Source organism: Physeter macrocephalus, chromosome 11 (assembly GCF_002837175.3).
Source record: "Physeter macrocephalus isolate SW-GA chromosome 11, ASM283717v5, whole genome shotgun sequence".
NCBI classification, from domain to species: Eukaryota; Metazoa; Chordata; class Mammalia; order Artiodactyla; family Physeteridae; genus Physeter; species Physeter macrocephalus.
The window spans coordinates 133,344,857-133,368,681 of record NC_041224.1 but is presented as its reverse complement, the minus strand read 5'-3'; the positions used below and the strand labels follow the sequence as shown (position 1 = coordinate 133,368,681).

General features: G+C 40.7%; 1 pseudogene; it reads right to left on the bottom strand.

Annotated features, from left to right (window-relative positions):
* Positions 1-380: 380 nt before the first annotated feature.
* On the bottom strand, positions 381-21,802 carry LOC102985357 (cleavage and polyadenylation specificity factor subunit 7-like; annotated as a pseudogene).
* Between the last annotated feature and the right edge of the window lie 2,023 nt (positions 21,803-23,825).

Here is a 23,825-nt window from a genome sequence, read left to right as displayed (position 1 = left end):
CACACACACACACACATATATATATATATTTATATACACACATATATATGTATAACTGAATCACTTTGCTGTATACCTGAAACTAACACAACATTGTAAATCAACTATACTTCAATAAAAATAATCTGATGGCAACGATGGAAGCTGGGGTCAATCTTGAAAAGGACAAGTATCATCTTACATCTGCCTCAGGTAAAGCCCTTGTGTCACCTGTTGGCAAATGGTGTGCTGCTCTTCTCTAGCAAGATGGAAGGGAATGTTTCTTCCCACTCAGAGGAATCCAGGGCTTCAGAATTCTCAGGTACATCCACCTACATGCCTGATGAAGGTGAGGAGATGCAAGTCCATTAAAAAAATTTGCTTCCAACCAGACTCCTTTCTCAATGGTGCCAGTCGCATTCTTTATTCTGGTATCTCTTGGGCTCCTGGTTCCTTTCTTGGAAATAATCATCATGCTGATCTTCATTAAGGAGCAGGTTCTGGTGCCTCCTGCTGCTCTCTTGGGACCAGCTAGATGATCTCTGAACAGATGTCTTTTTCTGGAAGAGCTCCTGCTGGCCACCCACACTGTAGGACTTGGCTTCAGTGCCATGAAGCTCTTAAGGGGGGAGATGAGGACACAGCAACACTCATCACTGACGACCTGAGACTGTTGGATAACAGTAATAGCTGCAAGCAGCATCTCAATCAAGTCACTGTAATCCCCTGCACTGGCTCCAGAAATCACTTTGGAAATGGCACTGTTGGAAATTGCTCTGTTGTTTTGCTTCATGATCTCTCCAAATTCAGCTTCACTCATCGTAGAGGGTGGAAAGCCCAAATCTTGGCTGCAATGGTGGATAGAGGGGCCAAAGGCCTTCATGTAAATATCTGGTGGAGGCCCCACTGTAGCATTTGGTGGGAGAGAGAAGGCTGGATCGAGGTAAAGGTGGTGGGATGACCCAGGGGAAGGTACAGCTAAATAAGGAGATAATGGAGGGGCATGAGATACTCATGGTAGATGCCAGAAGGAAGAGGAGGGACTCCAAAGCTTGAGGAGAGAAGTGGTAGGGATGGAATTGGGACTGGGACCAGACCCATCAGGAAGGGCTGCAGGAGGGCAACTGAAGTCGGGCAGCACACTGGGGGGCTTATCCATGTGGACGAATGAGAGTACAAGTTGCTCAGAGTGTGGCCCACCCACCAGCAGAACCACTAGAATCTCGGGCATGGTCCCATGGAGCTATTTCCACTCTTGAGACTCAAATACATTCACGTTCTGAGCCCCTGCCTCAAACTGTGGCAGGTTCTGCCAGGTGGCTGACCTCACATCCACTTTTTCTCCATTAAGTACTTTTCTGGCAAGAATTTCCAACAGTTTTGTGGACAGTTTTCAGAGGCTTCCACCTCCTCAGCATACCCCCTTGGACTGGCCATTTGCTCCATTCTCTGCAAATTTCAACTCCACCACACCACAGACTCCTACAAAGTGAATAACCTGGCTCAGCTGCTTGTCTGTGGTCCACCAGGAGAAGCTGCTCACATAGACAGCAGTTTGTCTGTTACTCAGGCCACTATAGGTATGCAGAATTACAGGGCTTATTGGGCTTGGAGTTGACTCCTGGTGAACAGGAAGAGGTGGCTTAGTACTGCTGCTTCTATCATGTGAGGGCTGTAAGGTGGACATCAACAAATGGGATTGCTTTTCCCATCACACCCAAATTGTGATGTGGTTTCTGCCGAAGGAGGCGCGGTAACAGGGTCCTACAGTGCCCACGGAGGGATGGTACTTCTGCCTGCACATGCAGGGCAAGCTGCATCTCACATGAGAAGGGATGGGGCATATAAGGTGAGACTTGGCACGTGAGAGGTAGGGTCACTGGAGACCTCTGGCTCAGCGGTGACAGACTGAATTGGACTGAATTCTTCCTCTGTTCTCTGGACATTTCTAACATAGCCCTTAATCAGTCACTGAGGGAGTCTCCCCAGGGTCAAAGAGGCACATTGCCTTGGGACAGAGGCTACAGGTTGTAGCATTTTTCCCGCGTCCCCCAACCCTCTCCCGGCCTCCCCTCAGAACATGACAGCTGTCCAACTCGCCCAGTGTAAGTGATGTGCTTATCCTCAAGGGCAGTTCTGGGTGTCTTTAAAATGTAGAGATAACCAAATAAGGTGATAATTTGAGGAAAAAATATAGAATGCCAGAAGAGCCATTTACCCAGAGAATTTTGTCTCCCCATTTTTATTTTGTTTTTACTCAGTAATACAACTTTTAGCTTTAATTACTGAGAGCAAACAGAAAAAAAAAAAAAAAGCCTTGTCCCTCTGTTGTCGGTTATTTGTTTATCTTTCTGGTACGTTGAAAACTGTATAAGAAACTTGATGCTGTCAACATTTTATACTGCATTGTATTTTTTTCCTCTTGCAACAAAACATTTTAAAATGAGAAATGAGGTGTGAGCTGTTAAACAAAAACTAAAAGACAAATATGTGATTCCACTTACATGAGTTAACCTAAAGTAGTCAAATTTATAGAAAGTAGACTAGTAGTTACCAGGGGCTGGGGGGAGGGGAGGGTGGGGAGTTAGTGTTTAATGGGTGCGAAGTTTCAGTTTGGGAAGATGAAAAGTTCTGGAGATGGATGGTGGCAGTGGTTGCACAATGTGAATGTACCTAGTACCACCGAGCTGTACACTTTAAAATGATTAAAATGATAAATTTAATGTTGTATCTATTTTACCATGATACAAAAGAAAGGAAAAAAGAAAGAAGGAAAGAGGGAGAGGGAGGACGAACCCAGAGAGGAGACAAACACTTATCTGTAGACAGAAAAAAATTCCCCTCGCAAATCAGGATCTCATCTTTCAGTCATGGATGGGATAAAAACAAGATAGACTCCTACCAAGTCTGTACCCAAGGGCAGCCCTCAACAGGCTCCATCCCTGATGAGTCTTTCCTTCTGGCACAGAAAACAAAAAAACGAGTATTAAACTGGATTTTTATGCTGTTCGATATTTCATACTCTGGGTGCGGTGTGATTGCTGTATGCCTGCAGTGCCTGCAGTGAACCAGACACTCTGTAATCCTCAGAGTCACTCCTATCAGATAGATCTTATTATTCTCTCTCTCTCTCTTTTTAACAGATTAGCAAACTGAAACTCAGAGAGGTTGAACCACTTTCTGAGACCTTAATGGTCTATTAAACTATTAATGGGCTAGAAGCAGAATTTAGTCCTGGCTAGGCCTGTCTCCCAAACCCCACCCCACCACCCTCTCTTTCCTTCAGTAACACTTGCAATGCTCTTTGCTGGCTGGACTCACACCAAGAAGAGACATGGTTCAGGAGGGTGCAAATTTAGTTCATTTCAACAAATGTGACAGGATGCTGGTCGCTGTGCTAGAAATTGATAAGTGGTGTGTGACCTTATATTATGCATTTCCATATAGTCTATAAAATACCCTTCTGATTGTGACAAGAAAGCTAAAGTGGACAAAACATTTTGAAGGAACCAGCTCAAATTTGTTGCCACTGGCCATATGGAATATCATTTTGAAAATCCATGATACCCCTAGTGATACTCAGAGAGAGATAGAAAAAGAGAAAAGAGGAAAAGATCTTTATAGAAGAATAACTTAGAGAGAAGGAGATAATAAATAGAAATAAAATGATTTCATTAGAAATCATCATTTTGTAACCCTTATATAATAATTGATTCGGGCAAGGATTAATAAAGGATGCTAAAACCATTGGCTGAAAGTTTTTTGGAGAATAAGATAGTTATGTTATTCAAATTATTACCCCACAGGTTCTTTTTTAATTAAAAATGAAAAAATATGTTTACAGTGAAGATATCTGGCAGACGCGCCTTAACCAAGTGATCAAACTTGTTTCTCAGTAATAACAGAACAAAATTTATATTCTGTACCTCTTTCTCATAAGCTACAGGGGGAAATACACAATGTCATTTATGTAGTTGTCTTGCCAAAATGTTTAACTTGAATCTTATCATTAGGACCAATCCAGAATTGTGGTAAATCTATAAGACAGTAACTCAGATTCTTCAAAATGTCAGTGTCAGGAAAGAAAGGAGAAAAGGCAGAGGGATACTATTCTATATTAAACGAGACGAAAGAGATGTAACAGCCAGACATAATGCATGAATCTGGATTTCATCTTGGATTATTTAAAATTATTTATTTATTTTGGTTGCACCAGGTCTTAGTTGCGGCAGGCGGGCTCCTTAGTTGCAGCACGTGGGCGTCTTAGTTGCAGCCTGCAGTCTCCTTAGTTGTGGCAGTCGGGCTCCTTAGTTGCGGCACTCGGGCTCCTTAGTTGCTGCATGCATGTGGGATCTAGTTCCGTGACCAGGGATCGAACCTGGGCCCCCTGCATTGGGAGCTTGGAGTCTTATCCACTGCACCACCAGGGAGGTCCCCTCATCTTGGATTTTAAAAATATGTAAATGCCATTTTGAAGATAAGTGGACTGTATGTTAGATGATATTATCAAGTCATTGAAAGTGTCATTTAGGGTGAAGTGTCATGATATTTGCAACTTATTTTTAAATGATTCAAAAAGTATGTTTTTATATATTATATGTTATATAAATATAAAAGTTATATACATATATAAATATAATAAATATAGAGAGACAGACAAAGGCAGAGACTGAGTAGAAACAATGACCGACCTAGTAGCAATGAGCATGCCTAGGGCCCACACTGTGGTCTTGAAATACTATTTCTCACTAAAAGAAACCAGAGCCTCTGGAAAAAATGGCTAATTCCAAGTCTGTGACAGAAAATGACAAGATGAGCCTGGAATATCTTGTCTATCAAATACCAAGGAGATTATCAAAGACTGCTAAGATCACCTCAAAAAATTTCACAGCCCACCTGAAGAAGATTTCACTGGCCAAAGATGAGAGGACTGGAGCTTCAGTCATGATAATAGTAATTTTGATGGATTAAAACAAATCAAATATGTTTAAATCTATGAGCTCAAAAAGAATTGATCACCTTCAGAATGTGATAGGGCATCAATTCATTATCTTGAAAAATGGTTTAAATAAAAACAAAGAATCTATCCTGCCTTTCTATATGAACTATATACCACTGGGTAACCAAATAATAGATTGGGAGAGTATCTCTTTATAATAGTGTTTCAACTAACAAATGAGTAGAAATTATTAAAATTAGAATATCTCCATTCTGCAAACCAAGTGAACTACTAGATACAGGCAGTAATAATCACGAATGGCTGCTGACATCACACCGAGGGAGACAAACAGATGTGCCTCCTACAGAATTGCCCGACACCTGCTTGCCTTGACAACAGGATCAACGTGATCCAGCTGCCAATTTGCAGGAAATACAGAGGACAGAGAACCTGTTGAATTACACCACGAGCATGCACTCAACAGAATCCAGGCTGTGGGAAACTCTGCCAGTTGAAGGACGCAGATAAAATGTAAGGGAAAGAAAGAGATCATTAAGTTAAAACTTAAAATATATTTTTTAATAGGCAAGACTAAATTATACTGTCCAGGGACATTTGATCACAATTGGGTGATAAAACTATTTGCAAAGGCAGCAATTACTGTAAAAGTAATTGGGGAAGAAAGTGTTCATCATTGGAATGAGTCTCATGGACAGAGCTTCTGAAGTGGAAGCCAGAGTTTTATTTTCTGACCTGGGTTGTAGTTACAAAGCTGTTCACTTTTATAAAAATTAATTGTCAGGGGTTTCCCTGGTGGCACAGTGGTTGAGAATCCGCCTGCCGATGCAGGGGGCACGGGTTCGTGCCCCGGTCTGGGAGGATCCCACATGCCGCGGAGCAGCTGGGCCCGTGAGCCATGGCCACCGAGCCTGTGCGTCCGGAGCCTGTGCTCCGCAACGGGAGAGGCCACAACAGTGAGAGGCCCGCGTACCACAAAAAAAAAAAAAATTAATTGTCATACATTTGTTTCATGTAGTTTTCCACATCTTTATTTTATATTCTAATAAAATTAATTGTTTTAAAAGAGAGAAAGATACTTTAGGAGACACAGCAACCAACTGCAATCTGTGGACCTTGTTTGGATCCTAATTTGAACAAACTAATTATAAGCTATTTATGAGATAATCAGGCAAATTAAAACATTGACTAGATCTTTGATGATATTTAGGTATTATCATTTAATTTTAGATGTAATAATGCTATTGTGTGTTTTAGAAAAAGAGTCATTATTTAAAGATACACACTGAAATATTTTAGATAATATTTTAGATAATACACACTGAAATATTTTAGATAATGCCTTCAAAATAATACATTGGGGGTAGAAATGGCAAGTAGATGTATAAATGAAACAAATTGGCCAAAGTTGATAATTGGTGAGACTGGTTGCAGAGTACATGGGGAGGGGGGTCATTATAGTATTCCCTCGACTTATGTGCATGTTTGAAATTTTCCATAATGAGAAATTTCTTTCATGATTTGAACGAGTAGTTTATAAGCAAAAGAAAGCTGGACCCCTAAGTTCTGGGTGTGGATGGCTCAAGCAGCTCCCTCTCTCTTCAATGAACTACTCTGAAAATTCTCCCTCCATGGAACAGTTGTTTAAGTCAACCAAAACTTCAGGGCCAGGTGTCATTTGTCAGATAAAATGTCCCTGCATACCGAATATTCCCAACACTTCTTTCAGATCAGACTGGCCAAATAAAACATGTTTTCACTTCTCTGTGGAGGACTGAGGACTGTGAACCACAGCCTCTCTGCATGTGGAAGGACAGAACCTTCCATTCCATCCTGCAGAATTTCAGGTCCAGACCCAATATCTGTCTCTGAAATGCCTCCCACACTTGTTGAACAGCTGCTCAATCTCAAGTTAGCACCCAAAGTAAAACATAATAATATGGGTTGTTTTTTAAGGCCTTGCTGCCTCAATTTTGTCATGCTGACATCAGCACCATATGCCTACTGGTGTGGCAAATTGAGAAGAAAGTGTGTTTCTATGGCCATGCTGCTGATTTCAAAAATAGCATAGCTAGTGAGCCAGCTGTGGTTAGACAGAAAAACATTAATAATCATTTCTGCAGTTTCTTTCATCCTAAACAGTTCTCACATATTACTCTCTATCTTTTCAAAACTGTAATGCAGATGTCATACAGATGGCCCATTTGATGGGTACTATTCTGAACAAGCCACCTGGGAGATCACTGTTTTTATCAAAAGGTAGGGAAAATAATTTATCCCAGGTCAAATGGGCAGCGCTAAAAGTAAATTATGATTTTGACAAAATGATGTACGTTTTATAAGACAGTGTTATCAGGTCATGAAGATACAGTGATGTGTCCCCCTGGAACTTAAAAATGAGGGAAATAAAGATTGACTTGAGCATTAAACTGTGCAATCAATATATAGTGATCAGAGCTGAGAATACAAATCTGCTTAGAGACCAGACAGCTGTCAGGTCAGCAAGACTGGGCTGTCAAAGAATGAATATATTATGATACCTAGAGAGTGTGTTCACCCAAAGTGTGTGTGTGTGGGGGGGGTGGGTGATGTTGGTCCATCAGAGAAATACAGGAAAAAGTGTCACTCAGACAAGTGCTGGCTGTGTGTGTCTAAACATTGTTCAGGGACGGGAGCCTTAACCAATGGCTCTGAATTACTTGAGTCTTATGGCTCAAGATCACGTGAGCCAGATACATCAGGCTTTGGAAACTCAAAGCAGAGGTCGCAAACTGGAGTACTTGGGCACCTAACCTTGCTTACAGCTGGATTCGTCTGGCCCTGTTAGGTTCTTTTTAACTGGAAACTTTTTTTTATTGAAAAGATTTTACATAAGATTATCCTTTTATTACTTTTTTTGAAAAATCCCACATTCCCACGTGGCAACAATCAGCCAGAGCTGTGTAAGAGCTGGCCCCTGCAGATGGCTCTCTGCTGTCCACAGCCCACGCCAGGCCCCTTCGCTCAGCTCGCTTACGTCCCTGGCCCCTGGACACATCTGCACTGGCCGCCCCCAGCTTAATACCTTCAGCTGGCCTCACCTCCTGTGTTTTGAATCCATGCTGCTCACAAAATCTTCTTTTCCAGCCTGACTTCCCTTGTTGGTCTTCTACAGGGAGAAAATGAGCTGGTCATGTCAATGTGAGGATTCCTGACTTTGTGACAGTTTTATGTTTCAAGGCTCAGTAAGACACTGGCATTTTGATTTTACACATCAATCTCCGATAAGTCAGCCCTAGAGAGATGGCTCCACTCTTGGTGTAACAACAAAACCAAGTGTCATTCTCCAAGGCTGACAATCAAGCTTCTGTTGCTGCTAAACTCCCTAATACAGTGACTTGGGACTAAACTATTCAATGTCACCATATGGAATCCTGCACAAAGAAGACATTTTCCAATTTTTATTTTATTTAGAAGATACTGTATGGTCTAATTTTGTTTTATAAATCACATTTGCTTACACTATACTTTTGTATGTAAGGGTGTGTGTGTGTGTGTGTGTGTGTGTGTGTGTGTGTGTAAAATCCAAAAATGGGAGATTAGGTTAGTGGAAGAGCATACAAAATGAAAGTTTTGGTTCAAAAACTACGATCTTTGCCTTTCTAGCACTTCTTCCTGCAGAGTGCTGAGGGTATGTTTTTGGTTCCTTTATCCTTTCTATTAGTATCACATTTCATGACTCTTTATTAATTGTGAAAGAATTAGTGCTTTTTCGAACTCTCAAACCTTATCTTCTCCACTTTGTGAATGCCATTGCCTCTGCAGTCACCCACTAGCCGCCTATATTTTATAATTTAGAAAATGTCCATCTACATTTTGCACCTCCATTGTGTCATCTGCCAAAAAGCAAGATGATTGGGAAAGAAAATCTTAAAAGCACTTCCTACACATTCACACATTGCAGAGGCTTTACATCATAGGCATTCGGGAGTCCCACTATGTCTGAAAGAACTTTGGAATGATTCGTGCAGGAAATAACTTGGGAAAAGATAACTCCGAAAGATTCTCATTAGCATGAGTACTGTATTGCTGACTCATGTAACAACTCTGAAATATTTAAGATCCTCTAACTCTTTCCCCATTTCAGCCATAAACATAGACATCTCATTCATTCATTCATTAAAAAAAAATGGTTACCAAGCATCTACTATGTGCAGGTAATTAAAGATATATCTAAAGCCAATAGAAAAAAGTTTTCCTAGACGTAGTATCAAAGATCATAATAATGATGATAACAATAAAACAGACAAGGACATTTTTGCCTTTGTAACCATGTGAGTGATTTCAGTTGTTCTGTTGTCTGTACTTCAGGCTAGAACTGTTTGGCAGCTTACAAGAACTTCCAGAAAGTGCCAAGTGGTTCTACACTTATGATTTTTGTTTTCCTCCCATAAAGAGGTATCTTTTGACATCAAACTGGAGTTTACTACAAAATGTAGGCTGAAGCCGGCAACTGTTTAGGGAACATTCCCTTTTTTTTCGGTTTTTTTTTTTTTGCCCGCACTACTCGGCATGTGGGATCTTAGTTTCCCAGCCAGGGATCGAACCCACACCCCTGCATTGGAAGCATGGGGTCTTAACCACGACCACCAGGGAAGTCCCAGGGGAATATTTCTGAGTATTGCTTCTAGATAATTTTTAAAACACAGCAATATCAGAAACTCTTTTTCTATCGATCTCTGTCCCTCCTATATCATTTCTATGTATCATTATGGTGGAAGCATCTAAAAATGAAGTGAATATGTGGCATATTGAGAAACAATAACTAAACATATTTCTTAAAGTTATGTTTTTGGAATCACAGATGCACTTGCTTAATAAATTAGTCACACATAAAAAGATCCTAACTGAGTAACTTCTCAGATCTTTCATTTCTGCAAAATGAAGTACTTCAAGGCTGACCATTCAATCACTAAAATACATCTTCAACGACAGGAAGAAGTACTTGGGTTAATTCTTTATCAGAGTTACAAACTTAAGTTTGTTTTAGATCTTGCTTTCTAAGAATCAAAGAGAAGAATAGAAGAACAGAAAAATGATCACATTTTTGAAGGACTGAATATTGATGTATTAATTACAGAATTGACAGTCCAGCTCCAGTAACTCAAATAAAGAAGCTGGCATTGGCCTGGGAATGGGTTTTATCCCATAAGATATTACATTTGTTGCCTTTAATGAGTACATAGAATTCAGATAGAGATAGGAACATCAGAGATACAATTTTAATGTAAACATTAATGTAAGTAGGATCTATTTTTTTCCTAAAATAGATCTACTTGACTAAAAATTTGTTTCCTGTAAACTCTGTCAGCAATAAATTAAGGAATTTAGTCACCTAACAAATAGTGGTCTGGAAGCTTTGTGAGGTTATGTGTTCTTAAAACTTTTAAATAGCAAAACATAGTAACAAAACTATGTTTATCATAGTAATAAAACAATGACTCTGTGAGTTTTATGTGGGAACCCTGCAATTAATTTTAAAACGGCCTTACCAACCTGGAGGTAAGCTTAGTGATGTGACAGTCAATGAAGACGTTTGATGGCCTCACAAGAGTGGATTTGATATGGTATTTTATAACAAAAGGGGAAAAAATATCAAGCTGAATGCCAAGTATAACGCATTCTGTAAGCAACCACAGAATGATAGCATTACGTACATTGCATACATATTTACCTGTACTACTCAAAGCCACTGCCCAGCTGCTCTAAACATGAAGGACAGAAGGCAGATGACTCCCCTGCCTGGTATTTACTTTGCAAAGCAAGGACTGCAGTGAGTCTAATCTACTCCAGAATCTTTGGCTTCATAATTAGACACTTAGGATCTTCGTGACCTTGGCCAGGTTCCATAAACTGAGTCTAAGATTTTTATCTATAAAATTAATAAAGTTAATCTATAAAAATAAAGAGAAATACCTTTCCTGCAAGACTGTAAGCCTATTGTAAGAATCAGAGGAGATAACGTACTTAGCAGGGGGCCTGGTACATAGTAAGTGCTCAATAAGTGAGAAGACTTTATATTACCCTCTCCACGCCCTGTCTGCTACTGCTGGAAGCAAAGAAACAGATTTGCTTTGCTTTACCTCATAGATGTGGTCACCACAGCTGAACTGCAGCAGCTTCTGGTTTCTTCCTAGAAGAAGAAACTTTTATATTAGCAATATAATGTGTGTTTCCCTGAGGAGGATTGACTGTGGGGTGAATATGTGTATCCCCTTCCATGTGGCAGTGTGTGCTGGCCTCCCAGTGTAATTGAGACGGCCTCTTGTTTACATGGGAAACACAGGTGAAGACCATTTTCTCATTATGAATGGGATTGAACTTTTCCCCCATGGGTATTTCTCAACTCAAGTCCTTGCTCAAATATCACCTTCTCTACAAGGCCTCCTCTGACCACCACGTTGAAAATAGCAACCCCCCCTCCCCATATTGATTCTCCTTGACCTTCTTCATTAGCCCCATTAATCTAATGGAAAATATTGTTTGCAAATTTATTACGCCTATGGCTTATCATCTGTCTCTTCCAGTTAGAATGTCATCTTTTGGGGGACAGGAATCTCTCTGTTTTTTGCCTGGAACACTTGATAATTTGTTGAATGAACAAATAAGTCAATAGATTTATTCATATTTGCTTGTATATGCACAGAGAAACTCTGGAAACTTTCCTGAGAAAATAACAGTTGTTACTAGGGCAGGGAAAGTGGAAGACGTGGTCTGGATAAATTGGGGATGGGGTGGGAGGGAGATTCCCATTTTTGATTTTTGAACCATGTGAATTATATATATAATAGATATATAAATCAGACATCACTATTTCTAAAGTTGCCTACCATCTCTGATAGGCCTCATTTCCTTCTCTCCACTGTCTCTAAAGAGACCTCTCTCTCCCATCTCTTTTTCCTGCACCCCCTTAATTTCTCCGTTAAACCTCAAAATAACAAATTTTCTTCCTGCTACATATGCACATGCATCTGTACATATCTTTTCTATATAAATGAATGTTGTAAGAAAAGTGTGAAGTTGAACTTCAATTTCAAAACAGAGATACTCTACTCAAATACAGAATGTGACCAAGTAAAGGTTTACTAAACAAAAGCAACAACAAAAAGTTGAATCCAAAGAGGAAGGTCAACCAGGAAGAGTGATGGTGACTTTAGAGAGTTTGATAAACACATGGTATATGATGCTTTGCGGGCATCCGCCCTTGATCCCAGGGGTCACGTGATGGATGTCCACTGTGTAGTAGGTGAAGTGACCTCTGTGCTGAGAACAGGTGCTCCGAGATTCTCCCTGAGGCCAGATATCTGCTTCTGGGCCGCACGCTCCACCATTCTGATCAGAGGACTCCTTGGTGTTGGGGCATCTGAGGCAAATGTCCCAGAGAGACTGAGGGAACACAAACAAGCAGATCTGCAACATGATGCAAAGAAAACAGAAAGGGCACGTGAGTTGGCATGTGTTAAGTGTTATGAATCCATTTACATAGTCACCAGCGGAAGCAACATAATCCAAAGTTTAGATGAAGCCAAGAGCCTTGCCTTCCTTCAAATCTCCAGGGAGTCAGAATATAAGTAAAAATTTTAAATATAGATGCTTTCTTCTTCCCTTCCAGCCTCTTTTCCACCTCCCTCCCATGTTTTCCAGCCAGTTTTAGGCAAGTGAATTATTATTCTAGCCAAATTCCTCTAGGAAGGAAAGAACAAGTTCAATCCATCTTCATTTCTCTCTTCTGACAAAGTAGGTAAGACAGTGATGATATCAGTCTTTTAACTCAAGGGATTTTGTTCACAGGGATTTAATGAACATTCGTTAATACACTGTGATAAGCAATGCAAAAATATGAGGCACAGCAAAATGATAAAAGCCACGAATTACAAATTCCTAAGCCCTTATTATGCAGAAAACTAATTTCTTCTTACTACATTAAGGTCTGACCATCCCCAGACCCAGTGCCTTTTATGTACTTCTATGAATTTTAATTATGTATAAATGAAAACCTGAAGAAAGGAGTCATTTTAAATATAAAGATCTATTCCTAATTTCTTACAAAACCATTTTTCTTTAGAAAAAATGTTAGTGAACAATGGTCCTCCAGCATCGACAATGGTCAGAGTCACATGCCACAATGACTTGTAAATATTGTGTATTAAAACAAAGTCTAAAAAGGTGCTTTAAATCCACTTCTCAGATTGTGCATTCTATTTAATCCACTAACCTAGAAAATCATGTTAATGAAATTGGAAATTGAAATCAACATTTTCTAAACTGCTGCTTGATATTTTTCAGTGTTGGCTATTGCTTCTATCCTGAAGCACTATAATGACATCACCCCTTGAGAATCTCCCCCCCAAAACTGTCACATGATGCCAGAGAAGCACATCATTCAGTTCTTTGCTTTTTCCCCTACTTACCACCATGGCTGTAGTTATTTTTCCACTGTGGGAGTCACACGGTGGGAGAGGAGCAGGCCCCATCACATCTCCAGGTTATGTAAGCACCCACCCAAAAGGAGCAACCCAGATCCTCTGAGCAGCACCGGCAGAGAGAGGGCTCAGACCCCAAACAGCAACTTTTGCACTGAACAGCGACAAGAAGACACAATTCCACTTATGATATTCAGAGACTGCAGCAGTCTTCGAAATTGGGCTTTCCTAGAGCACTTAACAGAAGTCACACTTCACTGTCAAGTACTGGAGGAAGGGCCAAGACAGCACCAAAACCTCTAGCAGTTGCCATGGCAGCAGCAACAGGACTGGAAAGGTTTCCAGAAGCAGGTCTGTCTCAAGAGTTAATAACACAATCACATGCTGTCTGTGTTTAACACAGGCCGAATGAAGACAGATACAGTCTGTTTTCCAACTCCCTCCGTCAGTTTGCATTATGATTATCTGGAGAAATTCGGCAAGGGAAGTGTGATGCATTCTCTGACCTGGGTCTTCAGGTTTGCCTGCAACAAAGCAGGCTCAAGCCTTTCTCCCCAGCTTGTGCAGGAAATGCAGCATAAACCAATCGCTGACTTGGGCTTTACCTGGTTGGCTGAAATTTCTGGTTATACTGTCACATTTACCGGTTAATGCAGTGTTTGATCTAATAGCAAAGCTGATTCTAACACTATAGTATTACTTGGAAATATTAAGACCTAATCCAGATGGTACAAGGAAATGTTCTTTGAATCTAAATTCATTTCAGAAAAAGCAACAAGGAGTTATTTCTTTTTCTCTTTGTTCTTAAGAAATTTGCAGGGAAAATTAAGCTCTGATTGCAGATGTTGACTCTTCCCTGGGACAAGAGGCCAGACCCTCAGATGTGGATCCTTTCTCTAGATGAATTTTACCCTTCCCCAATCCCAGGGAGACCAAGTTGCTTTTTTATTGTGGTAAAATACACATAACTTAAAATTTATTGTCTTAACCATTTTTAAAAATTTATTTTTAAATTTATTTTTATTTATTTATTTTTGGCTGCATTGTGTCTCCCTTGCTGCGTGCAGGCTTTCTCTAGTTGCAGCTAGCAGGGGCTACTCTTCATTGCGGTGAGTGGGCTTCTCATTGCGGTGGCTTCTCTTGTGGAGCACAGGCTCTAGGCACATGGGCTTCAGTAGTTGTGGCCCGCGAGCTCTAGAGCACAGGCTCAGTAGTTGTGGTGCACGGGCTTAATTGCTCCATGGCACATGGGATCTTCCCGGACCAGGGCTCGAACCTGTGTCCCCTGCATTGGCAGGTGGTTTCTTAACCACTGCGCCACCAGGGAAGTCCTGTCTTAACCATTTTTAAGTGTACAGTTCAGTGACATTAGATATGCTAACAAAGTTGTGTAACCATCTCCACTATCCATTTCCAGAACTTTTTCATCATCCCAAGTAGAAATTCTGTACCCATTAAACAATAACTCCCCGCTACTCCCTCCCCTCAGCTCCTGGCAACCACGATTCTGCTTTCTGTCTTGATGAATCTGCCTATTCTGGATACTACATATAGCTGAACTCATATAGTATTTGTCCTTTTATGTCTGGCTTCTTTCACTTAGTATAATATTTTCAAGGTTCATCCATGTTGTTGCATGTATCAGAAGTTCCTTTTTAAGGGTGAATAATATTCCATTGTATTTATATTCAACATACACACATTGTATGTATATTTTGTTTTTCCATTCCTCTGTTGATAGCCATTTGGGTTGTTTCTACCTTTGGCTACTGTGAATAATGCTGCTATGAATATTGATGTGAAGTACCTATTTGAGTCCCTGGTATCAGTTCTTTGGGGTATATACCAGAAGTGGAATTACTAAATCATATGGTAATTCTATGTTTAACTTTTTGAGGAACCACCAAACTGGCTCCCATGGTGGCTTTCCCATTTACATTCCCAAAAAGTTCCCCCTTTTAATACCTTTGAAAACATATAACCTCTGTGTTACTTTCCCAAATTTCAAGGTACTGGGGGAAGATTGCCAGTAGAAGCATCACTGTTGTCAATACATTTCCTGATGTCATGCTGAAATCCTAAGTTAAAGTCAGTAAACATTCGTTGAATGCCTACTATGAGCCAGGTAACGATGGGCCAGGCATTAAAGATACAAAGAGCACAAAGCTTAGTGAGGAAGATAGACATTTAAATGCAAAAGTGTAGTGTAATGAATCCAATAATAGAAGGATATGCAAGGCAATAAAGGGGCAGGAAAAGCTTTGCAGAGGGATGCCTGAGCTGGGTTTTGAATGACAAACAGGAGTTTGCCAGATGGGAGGAAGGAGAATAGCCCAAGCAGGGAATAGTAAGTTCAGAGAATATCCAAGAGAACATGGCACTCTCAGGGAACGAGGGAGATTTCATTATGGCAACAGCTTACTGCTTTTACTGGTTTCTGGCATATTGGTGTCCCTTCAGAAGTTCTGTGGACAGGGAAGGAAGACATGCATATGTGTAAGCATATGTTCATATATGTACTTGCATCTGAGGGCAGGAAGAGGTGGGACTTTACCAGGTGGTATCTGGAGTCTTGTGATTTGTGGCCCACGGCGATGCTGAGTGAAGAAGGTGATTGCAGGGTGAGAGCTGACACTTTGAGGCATTGAAGTGGTTGTTACCAAACAAAACTTTAATGCCCCCAGAGATAGGAAATATGACTTAGAACTTCAGAAAAATCCACTTTTGTTTGATCCAGTTTCAGCAATGTGGCAGACTAAGAACCCTGAAAACCCTCCCACTGCAACCCCTAGAAAGGGTTTGTAAAATACAATAAAAATTCTTATAAATGCAAAGCCAAATTAACGCACACACAAAATAGGGACATCTCCTGGTGCCAGAAAGGAGGTCAGTGGAAGCCAGAGCAGTGACCTGAAACCATTGCCGTGGGGACAGGGATGCAGGATGGATGGTGAAGGATAGGCAAAGTTTCCTTGCTTCTATAAAGCCAGCAGGAGAGCAGGAGTGAGAGTCAACAACAAGGAGTGTGATCTGATGTAATGTAACACAGTCATGGGAGTGCCGGCCCATCGCCTTTGCCATGTTTTCTTGGTTAGAAGCAGGTCCCGGGTCTCACTCACAAAGAGAGGGGATTTATACAGGCCATGAATATCAGAAGACAGGGATCATGGGGGACCACTTTAGGGTCTGTCCACCACTGTCCACAGACATTCATTGGTGCCACATCCTAGGAGTATCTGTCGAGACGTTTCTACCAACATCAGAGTTCAGACTTCTCATGCCACCTTTGGGATGCTAATGACATACTTTGTCCCATGGCCATTGCCTATAAGTGTTGACGAATACAAGATTTATTAGTTTTTATTTATTTTATGAAAATACTACATGGTTATGGAAACATTCCAAACAGTGCAGATAAGTACAAAGGACAGATTCTCATCTTCTTTCCCATTCACAAACCCCATACTACTACTCAGAAGTTATCTTTGGAAATGGTTTCTGGATAGTGTGTGATATCAAAACTATCATCATTTCAGGAAAACAAAAGCACCATCTGTCCAAGAGAAAATTGGAGTTGCCCTGGGCAAGTTCAGCTATTTAGTTTTTTGAGGTTCCCAAGGTGAAGATGAAAGAGTAAGAGATTCATTAAACGGGCAAGAGGGGTGACAGGGCAGCTGCAAAGGTGGCCTCCAGTCTACCCTGCTGTCCTATGACTTAAATAGTAAAGTTCAGTGGTAGGTTAAGGATAGAGTGCAACCAAAAGGTTACTTATAAAATAAGAGAATTAAAAATTAAAAGGAATGAAATAAATAAATTTACATAGAAAAAACCACAAGAGATTAGTTTGGAGTAAAGACAAAAAATATTAACATGAAAATAGTACAAACTATAAAAGTAAATAAGGGTCAAAAGTTAAAAGATACCACATTGGGGCTTCCCTGGTGGCGCAGTGGCTGCGCGTCCGCCTGCCGATGCAGGGGAACCGGGTTCGCGCCCCGGTCTGTGAGGATCCCACATGCCGCGGAGCGGCTGGGCCCGTGAGCCATGGCCGCTGAGCCTGCGCGTCCGGAGCCTGTGCTCCGCAACAGGAGAGGCCGCAACAGAGGGAGGCCCGCATACCACAAAAAAAAAAAAAAAAGATACCACATTGAAAGTTAAAAGCCAAAGAATTACAAAAGCTAGGCTTAATTTTTTTTTTAAATATGGGTGAAAAGATAAACTGACAATTTACAAAGAAACACAGATGGCCTGTATATGTGAAAATATTATAATTTAATCTTCCTTGTAACCAAAAAATAATAAAAATCACAAGATACTATTTCTCACAGATTAGCAAAGATTTAGAAGTTTGATAACATTCAGTATAAACATGAGGAAAACAGTCTCATACACTCTTGGTCAGAATATACATTTCTATGAACTGTTTAGATGGCAATTTGACAATATCTACAAAAATTTACTTAGCTACTTGAATTAGCAATTCCATTTCTAAGACTGTATCTTAAAAGTATATTTGCGTGGTGTGTGTGTATAAATACACAAGATAGATGCATAGATACATAGATTCGTAGATCATCATTGATTGAAACAGAGAAATGGTAGAACAACCTACATGTCTATCAATTGGGAATTGGTAACATAAGTTACTATTATCTCCATTAAATACGATTTATTCCCACAATATAGCTTTCTCCCACCTAAAATGGGCTTCTCTTCATTCTGCTCCTTCAGGAAGCCTTCTCAGATTATTCCATATCCAGTCACCAGTTTGGGTGTTCTGTTTTCTCCCAATCTATCCCAGTTTCAACAGTGGTTCAAGACCTCAGTTGACACAGAACTGGTTTCAAATCCAGGAGAAAGAGGTATACCTGCAATCAATTATCCATGGTAAGGGAATTTTTTTTAAAAAAAAGCAGGAACCTTTCAGATTGAGAGGAGCATGGCTTTATTTTGATCTTGAAAAAATGTCAAGCATTTTTTACAATGCTGTGTGACACAAATTGATTTAACCGTCTGTCCTCACTTTTATACTTTTTAAAGCCTACGGAAAATAGATACTACAAAAGGAGAAGATGCCAATGTTAACATTTTAAATCCCTAACTTTTAAATCCATCAGCTTTTCTTTCTGCTCAGTGCCTTTTCTAGAATCTCATCTACTCCTTGAATTCTGTTCTTTTTTTTTTAACAGTCTTCAATTTTCTGAAACAAAGGAGGATTGATTAGGACCTTCATTCATGCTTCAGGTGCCCCATTCTTGGAAGATGAAGTGCTTCTTCAAAAATCCTTTCTAAACAAGCTCTCAAGTCAATTACTCTCCTCTTTTGGTGATGTAAAACAAAGTGTACCATTAGTCATTTAGTAAGAGCAAAATGTCTCCCTTTGTGAAAACCACCAACCATTTGGTTTAAAAAACTGAAGGATAAATCAGTTCTAATGGATGGAACTTGATAATTTTTCCATATGTTATTACTAAAGTTGACATGGCGGAAGTTGCCAAGAGGAAGCAATAAACAGTAACGCTAGAGAAGGAAGAATAGTTCTTGAATCCTCATTAAACGTATCTTTGTTTTAAAGTTTGATTGTTTTTCCACCATGAAATTAATTGACATTTTCACTTATTATTTTTTACTTACAACTAAATAGCTTGAAGAGAGTGGTTTTCAAAATACTCTTCCCAAAATCAGTCTATGGAAAAAGTAGCATTCCCAAGTAACTTTTTGTGGTACGCGGGCCTCTCACTGTTGTGGCTTCTTCCGTTGCTGTGCTCCGGACACACAGGCTCAGCGGCCATGGCTCACGGGCCTATCCGCTCCACGGCACGTGGGATCTTCCTGGACCGGGGCACGAACCCGTGTCCCCTGCATCGACAGGCGGACTCCCAACCACTGCGCCACCAGGGAAGCCCCCCACACGCCCTTTTTATACCTAGCAAAGCAACAAAAAGATGCCCACATCTGCATCATTTGTCTTCTATGATAGTGGACCTTGGCACGAGTAACATCAATTACAGGAAACTGGAATCTCCCAGAGCAAAATGACCTAAGTTCACATTGCTTTCTCTAAGTCCAGCCTGGATCTCCTAAGGTCATTGCCCATATTCAAAACATACACTCCTTTCTCCTGGCAATTATGCTGTATACCAATGGAGCTTCCTCTAAGGAGCTGAAAATTCTATTAATTTAATTCAATCTCTTTTTTGCTATTTAGCAATGGTTTCCCAAAAAAATTAATTGAAAAGGCTGTAGTGGCAGCCAAAAGCCACTCTTACTGGATGGCAGGATGCCGTTATTTTATATATATATACGTATATATATGTGTGTGTGTGTGTATATATATATTTGTATACATACATATATATGGGGGGGGAGAGTTTTGTGGGTTTTTTTGCCTCACTAGTATCCTTTGTTTTTGTTTTTTAAGTAGTGTTTTTTTGTTTTTTTTTTTACCTATCTGGACAGGTCATGACAGAAGACTGTTTCTTTTATAATAAAATTACATTCATGTTGTGGTTCTTTGAGTTGTTGAAAAATGTCCCCTTTTATATCCACTAAAGAGGTGTGATTCAAACAGAGGGAAGTATAAACTAATTTAGGAGTAACCATGTGCTAGGTGCTTTACATATGTTAGCTTATTTAGTCCTCCTAACCACTCTATAATTTAGGTGTTATCATCTCTGTTTTGTAGTTGAGGAAATTAAGTCTCTTTAATAGATGAGATAACTTGCCCAAGACCATGTATGGAGTCAGAATGTGATCCCACATGGGTCTGATCCCAAAGCCAGAGATCTACCTCTTTCTTATTATCCAGTCATTATTTTTTTTTTTTTTTTTTTTTTTTTTGCTGTACGCGGGCCTCTCACTGTTGGGGCCTCTCACTGTTGTTGCCTCTCCCTTTGAGGAGCACAGGCTCCGGACGCACAGACTCAGCGGCCATGGCTCACGGGCCCAGCCGCTCCGCGGCATGTGGGATCTTCCCGGACCGGGGCACGAACCCGTGTCCCCTGCATCGGCAGGTGGATTCTCAACCACTGCGCCACCAGGGAAGCCCCAATCCAGTCATATTTTAATAAAATCTATTTGAATGACACTTATAAGAAGCCACCAAGATTCATCTAATTTAATTTCTATATCTAGGATTATTTTCTCCTGTTTTTTATTTAATCTACTACTTGCTTATATTTGACCCTTCTCAGTTGTCCAAAATGTAGGTATACAATTAAACTACAGTCCCCTATTACAAAACTCAAAACTTCTGTGACTTAACAGGCAAGAGAGGCAAGCTCTTGCACAGACTCAGGGCAAGCATCATGGTTTAAATTCCAGGCCCTGTCATCAGGCAGGCCTATGTTCAAATCCTCAGGGTTTTTTTGAGGACTAAACAAGATCATATATTAAGCGCCTGTTAGATGTACAATAAATAGAAACTTAATTTGAAAAATACTTACAGAGTGGCAAACAAAGCTGACCCAATTCCCACCCCCATTAGGCAGGCCTTGGAAGGGGAGAAAGGGAAGGAAAGGTGGAGGGAGGGGAGGAGAGAAACAGGAAAGAGCCTTAGGGCATGGAGCTCAACCAGCTGAGAACACAGAGACCAAACCTTCCACTTTACAAAGTCAAGGGCTGTGGCTTTTAATTATATCTGGGGCTTGGTAAAGCTCTTTTCTCCAGTTAGAGAACCTTTGAATTCCCACTTGAGAGAGAAACAATCAGGCTTGGCAGATAACAAGCCTCTCTGTGATGACAACAACGCTCAGACATCAAACCTGTTGACAGAACAAGCTGACAAGTTCATACCCTCTATGCGGGATTGAGAATTCTCAAATGTGTTTTTCCACCTTCAAGTATGGACAGATGTATTTGGGGAAAAAATATGACTTTATAGCAAATTAGATTTTTCATGTATTGCTGAGCAGCCCCTACAGTTTCGACAGGTGCAAGAGAGGCAGCAGAGGTAGGTTTGCAAATCAAGCCACGATGCCTCCCCCAGCTGTGCGAGGTGAATGATCAGCAGGATATGCGTGTAGGTTCCTGCTGGTATTTGTTCCATCAGGATAGACGTGACAAATGCTGCTTGGAAGAAGCCTTCCTAGCTAAACTCACCCCACCTCCATCTTTCAGCCTTTATGGTACATTCTTTTAGGGAGCTTACTGTGTGCACGCACTGTTCTAAGTGCTGTATGTGTAATAAATCACTTTATCTTCACATCAGCCTGTGAGGTAACCACTATATTATCCCCTCTTTACAAACAAGGAAACAGCAGTTAAATAGCTCACCCACAGTCACCCACCCAGGGCCTTGTACTGAGGCTGGAAATGTTGGGATTCAGTCCTGTCTCGCTACCTCCTCATAGCGAAGGCTACATTCATCCAGTGCATGCTGTGGCCCCAGCCCTGTGCTGAGCATCTTCAGTACATTTCTCATTTAATACGACACCTGTGGGAAGTAAACACTATTGTTCTCCTCACAGATGGGAAACTGAGGTTTAGAAGGGGTAAGGAACTTGGAGTTGGAGCCAAAAATAAAAACTCAATCTGTCTGACTCGAGTCCAAGGTCTTAACTACTACAGTGCTCTGCTTCTGCCCCTTACTAATTATCTTGAGTATCTGATCTCTCTCAGCCTCAGTGTCCTCATCTGTGAAATGGGGATACCATCAATAACTATCTCAAAGGACCAGTGTGTGGGTGAAACAAAGAAAGGTATGTGAAAATGATCTAAGAACTATACTGTGCTATGCAATCTTAGTTACTATCATTTTTTCTGCATTGCTGTAGATTTGCTCCTTAGCTCTTTCAAATACTTATCCAACCATTCCCCCAACTAAATGCTAGTTTCTCAAGGGTAGACACCATGACTTCTCTGCTTGTAGGTTTATCTCCCATAGAATTTGGCCCTTTCTGGGTACATAGTTGGGGCCTGATAAGTGCTCCTTAAATAAACACAGGCATGTGAAACAGCAATGCCAGAGGTTCTGTCTCAGGAGGAAACTTGGTTAAGCCATTTTGCAAAGGTTAATTCAGGCTTTTAGCCAAGAATTGTCCTATTTATAATGATCATGAAAGATGTATACATTCTTCTACTTTAAAAAGTACATAAGCTAATGTAAATCAACCTCAAATCAATGTTGGAAAAGATTCAAAGAAAAAAAAAAAAGCTCTGTCATTTCACTAAATCCCTTAACCTGCGGCATCCATCCCCCACAGCTGTTCCAAACGGTCCTGTGCTTAGGACAAGGAGAGTCTACTCTGTGGAAGTACGTGATGTAGCAGGACTAATGCAAATGACTCCCCTTTTCTTGAATCTTCTAACCCATTCTCTACAAAGATAAACTTGTAAATCATGTAAATAAAGGTATTCTACTAGTAGTTTTAATCAGTGTGTGACCATTATATTATCAGTTCACACTTTCTACAAGGCATGTGGTAATTCATATTCTCCAAGCAAATTAATTCAGTCCTTCCCAAAGCTGAAGGTTTTGGCACCTGTGACCCCTCATTGATTTATCAACATAATATATTTAGAGGGTGAAAGGGAGAAAAGAGAAGGCAAATCCCTTTCCTCTGTCTCCCCCGCCAAGTGGTTTTGTGCAGGAGAACCCCAGACACTCCCTGTAGCATGGCCATGTCTTTAGTCTTGAATGAGGTAATAGCAAATATCTGAGTCTTTTTCCTTCAAACACGACAAGTTCCTTATATCAGGGTCTTTGCATTTGCTACTTCTTCTGTTTGGGGGTGCTTGTCCCTAGATTTCCCTTAGCTGCCTCCTTCCCATCTTTTTGGTCCTTTCTCAAGAGGCCTTCACCCCTGGCTAAAGTAGCCCCCCCGACTCAGTCCCACCCTGTAACCCTGATTAATCATCTCCACAACATTTCTCAGGGTCTGATGTTACCTTATTTGTTTAAGTTTATTGGGCATAAGCTCTCTTGGGTATAAGCTCCTTGAATGCAGGAAATGCTGCTGCATCCCCAAATGCTTGACACAGAGTAGGTGCTCATTAAATATGTGTGGACTAACTATAGGAAGACAAGTCCTCCTCTCCCAAACCCCACCTTTACCTCCATCCCAATCTGTAAGCCAGAAAGGAGGTACAGAGGACATATCTAAGGAAATGGCACTCCCTGGTCTTTGGTGGTGATTGTCTATTGGTGACTGGAGCACCACGGCTCTGCCTGTGGCAGCCTGAGTTCAAATTCTAATCCACACATTTGGTGTATTGTTTCAAGGAGTCTATGTCATGACTGCCAGGGTGCAAATTCCTGCTCTGGTTCTAACTAGCTGGGTGATCTTGGGCTAGTTATTTAATCCCACTATGCCTACATTTCTTTACCCTTGCAAAGGGGGGATATATCACCTATCCTGCAGAGTTGTGAAGGTTCACTAAGATAATGAATGTACCCGGCTGAGCCCAGTGCCTGGCACAGGGTAAGC